The sequence below is a fragment of the Monodon monoceros genome, unplaced genomic scaffold (genome assembly GCF_005190385.1).
Source record: "Monodon monoceros isolate NGI ecotype Baffin Bay Population unplaced genomic scaffold, NGI_Narwhal_1 Super_Scaffold_12, whole genome shotgun sequence".
NCBI classification, from domain to species: domain Eukaryota; kingdom Metazoa; phylum Chordata; class Mammalia; order Artiodactyla; family Monodontidae; genus Monodon; species Monodon monoceros.
Window position 1 is genome coordinate 32,082,147 of NW_021703768.1, and position 3,724 is coordinate 32,085,870.

The following is a 3,724-nucleotide window of genomic DNA, read 5'->3' on the forward strand; positions in this document are numbered from 1 at the left end:
AGGGAGACGCAAGAGGGAGGGGATATGGGGATATATGTATACGTACAGCTGATTCACTTTGTTATACAGCAGAAACTAACACACCATTGTAAAGCAATTATACTCCAATAAAGATGTTAAAAAAAAAAAAAAGGGGACTGTTCTTGCTTTTCCTACAAAAACTGACTTGCGCACCGGCATGTGCTTCCTCTAAGCTCGCCTGGGGGCTCTTTCTCAAAAAGGTCTGCGGGGTCATCTTTGTCCCCGTGCTGCCCCAGGGCCCGAGGCGCGGCAGCTTGGTGACCCTGCCGCTCAGGCACCTCTGAGCAGCTGCTGGTCTCCCGCCCTCTTCTTTGCCTTCCATTTCTGGGCCCGGGCCTGTCCAGCCCCCAGGCCCCTCCAACACAAACAGGCCCTCTGCTTTCCACATGCCCACAGCCCGGGCTTCAGAGGAACCGGTGCTTCCCTTCCGGTCCCCTCGCCTCCCTCCCTCCCTCCCTCCCTCCACCGCCCACCTCTTCTCCTCTCCCCCTTGCAAGGAGCCGTCTCCTCCCCGAGTGGGCGGAGGGATCTCGGAAATGTGCCCGGAGCTGGCGGGCCCAGTGCTTTCCACTTGGAGGAAGTGCTGCATTTTTCACCTTTCACCCAGAAAAATAGGATTCTCAGCAAGCTTGTTTTTAGCACAGAGAGCTCCCAAAGGAAAGAGAAGAGCGGGTAGGAGGGGCTCGCAGCCCCTCGCAGAGCTCTGACAGCCGGCCCCCTGCCGCCAAGGCTGCTCTCCCCGGGGAGGGAAGCACCAAGGGGCAGCCTGGGGGGGGGGGGGGGCTGGCTGAGGGTGAGAATAAAGGCAGAGAATTCCAGCTCCACATGGAAAGACGATTCATCCTTGAGGAGAGGGGCTTGGACGGAGCATTTACTGCTTGCTTCCCCGTCCCTTCCTGGTCTCTTCTAGGAACACCCAGTCGCTGCCCTTGCAGGTGGAGGGGGGGGCGGGTAAGGTGTGTGCCCTGAGACAGCCAGTCCCTTAGCTGAGAAGGGCGTGTGTTTAGCTTGTCAAAGGCAGGAAAGAAGAGCTCTAGGACTACCATCCAGAAGGAGCCCAGAGGGACGAGGGCTGCCAGCACGAAGTCCAAGATGAGAATCCGAAGTAAGGGATTTGTGCTGCTTTCAGCCCAGTCTGCATCGTTACTTGCCAAGATGGAAAAGGGGGGTCATTCAAGTGCATCAGCACTGGGTATTCTACAGCTCGCACTGAACAAACAAGGGAAATATTAGTGGCCCCGCCTCAGCCTCGGGGAGGCCCTGGAGTACGAGGTCTGAAGGCATTTAAGCTGGTGCGTCCTGGTGGAAGTGACAGGCTGTCATTAGGAAGTTCCAGTTTACAGGTGGCTGCATTCAGGCAGCAAAATGACTAATCCAGTTCTACAGCATGGTCTTGCTGCTGAGACAGGCCCTGTGAGTAACTGCACTTCAACCTCATGTTCAAAGAATGTTCACATATTTGATCTCAGCAACAGATCTCCTTTGATGACAGCCAGAGCACATGGGCAAGGCCAGTTTGACTCACAAAGACGAACGCTGGCCAGAAAGACCGAGTGACTTGCTGCTGGTCCTACCACAGGACACAACCACGGTGCTTCACTGTGGAAATTTGCTGCCCCTTACCCAACCTTCAGTCAGATGCAGCGGCCCGTGGCTTGTTCAGGGGCGCTCTGGGGCTCCCTCCGGTTAGCTGTCATTGGCAGGAGAGTCTTGTGGGTGAGGGGCATTTGGGCAGAGGCCAGTCCCCTAGTGTCTGCCTGCTGGGCTCTCATCACAGCTCCAAGCCTGCTTTCTTCCAAAGCTCTCCCATCGCAAGGACTGTGGGTTGAACAAATCTGAAAGCAGAGACCAGAGCCACTCCATCGGAGAGGGATTCAGGGCCCCCGACGGGCAATGAGGTCTGGGCTTGAAGTCTTTTCCTTCTCTCCTCTGGCTTCTCCTCCACAAATGACCTCCAGCACTCAGGGGAGTTGCTGCAAGCTATTTCCAAGCAGTGGTGTGCCCCCCTGGGCCCCTGCCCAGCCCTGGCCAAGCTGAGGGCAGCAGGAGCAGGGCAGGCAGCAGAAACAAACTCCCTGCCTCTCCTCCTGCCCTTGCTAAGACCTCTTTATCCTAGAAAGTGCACGGCTCCCAGGAGCACCCGCCTTTTCCTGGAAAGACGTGCGAGGAACTATGTGTCTCAGCGCTTGGGCTGCGTTTGCTGCCTTTCTCGTTGCCTCTTTTTGTCTCTCTGACTTGATCAAGGTCCAAAAGGTTTACCAAGGCACAGAGATCTTTGAACACGTGGTAAGGCCTCCCCCCCATGTCCCAGCTGCCCACCTTCAAGCAAGGGCCCGGCCTGGGGCTCTGGCCGCCTCGGACAGCCTGGTGCTAAGGGGCTGCACCTCCAGCTTGGCTAAAGGAGGACTTGGATGGGAATATCTGTGAGAAGGAAGGCCAGGGAAGCGCAAGGAATCTGCTCATCTATGCTCACTTAGGAAAAAAAACAACTGGCACCAGGCCAGAGGATTAGCTATGGAAATCCCTGTTAGGAACCTGGCTGAAGGAAAGTAGAGGCAGAGTAAAGGGACTCTCAGTCAAGAGGACTGTGGAGGAGACAGGGTGAGGGTACAAGGCCTGCTGCATGGTGACTCCCAGCCCTGGCGGCAGGCATTCCTTGCTCTCACAGACCTTAGGGTTCACGGGGCAACTGTGGGCAGGGTGGGTATGAAACGGGGGGGCACTGTCCAGTAGAGTAGAAAATGAGCCCACTAGTTGTCCAGGCCACATATTCGCCTCAGAAATAAGAATAAGCTGTGTGATCTCCTGGTCCAGCGCCTCAGAGGATTTGCCCAGGGTTGGGGCCTGATTCACGGTCACATGACTACCTCTGGCCTGGAAGCCTGAGGTCCTCGGAGTTCGTTCGGAGGCTGTGGGGTTGTTAGGATGGGGTGGGGATGCGAAATGCTTTCCTGGATCCTCACAAGCACTGCTGGAGCGGCCCCTCCGTGGAAACTCACTGTATGCGAACCAGCCTGGACGAGGCACCGGGGAGACATAAAGGCCAGTGAAGTCTCTGTTCCTCAAACCAGCGTCGGCCAGGCCTGTGGGGTCCTTGGAGAGTCGGGCCCTCTTCGAAGCCCACTGGGCACCTGCTTCTTCCGAGGCAGCAGGAGACCGTCTTTCTGAGCGGCCTGGCCTCTCTTGTAAGAGCTCTCCTCATTAGGTTAGGCCCGCCCTGTGCGGCCTCCCTTTTCATTAACACAGGGTCCACTGCTGAGCAACCTGATTGTGGGAGTGCCTTCCCGTCATAGGCACAGGCCGGGCCACACTCCAGGGGGTGGGATTGTACCAGGTGTGTAGAGCCGGGCCCAGGAGCCCCAGGGACCATCTTAGAACCTGCCTCCGCCAACCCTCTTCACCTCTGACCCCAGTCCTTCCCGCCTCCAGACCGTACTTCCCCAGAGACCTGCTTTGTCTCCTTCAAGTGCACTTTATGTCCTGTGCTATCCCATCTGAAGAATGTGCCACAGTCTGCTACTTCCCCAAACCATGAGTCAAACCAAGACTCCCAGGATAAGAGAACTTCTATTCCCAGAGAGCATGGCAGTCTTTTACAATTTCTCCTTATATCAATAAATAATGCAGTATCCTGTTTCCCCTGGGTCCTGGAACCGTCACCAATGACTAGGGGCCCAGCTTGGAATTCAGTGGATGAGCCCTG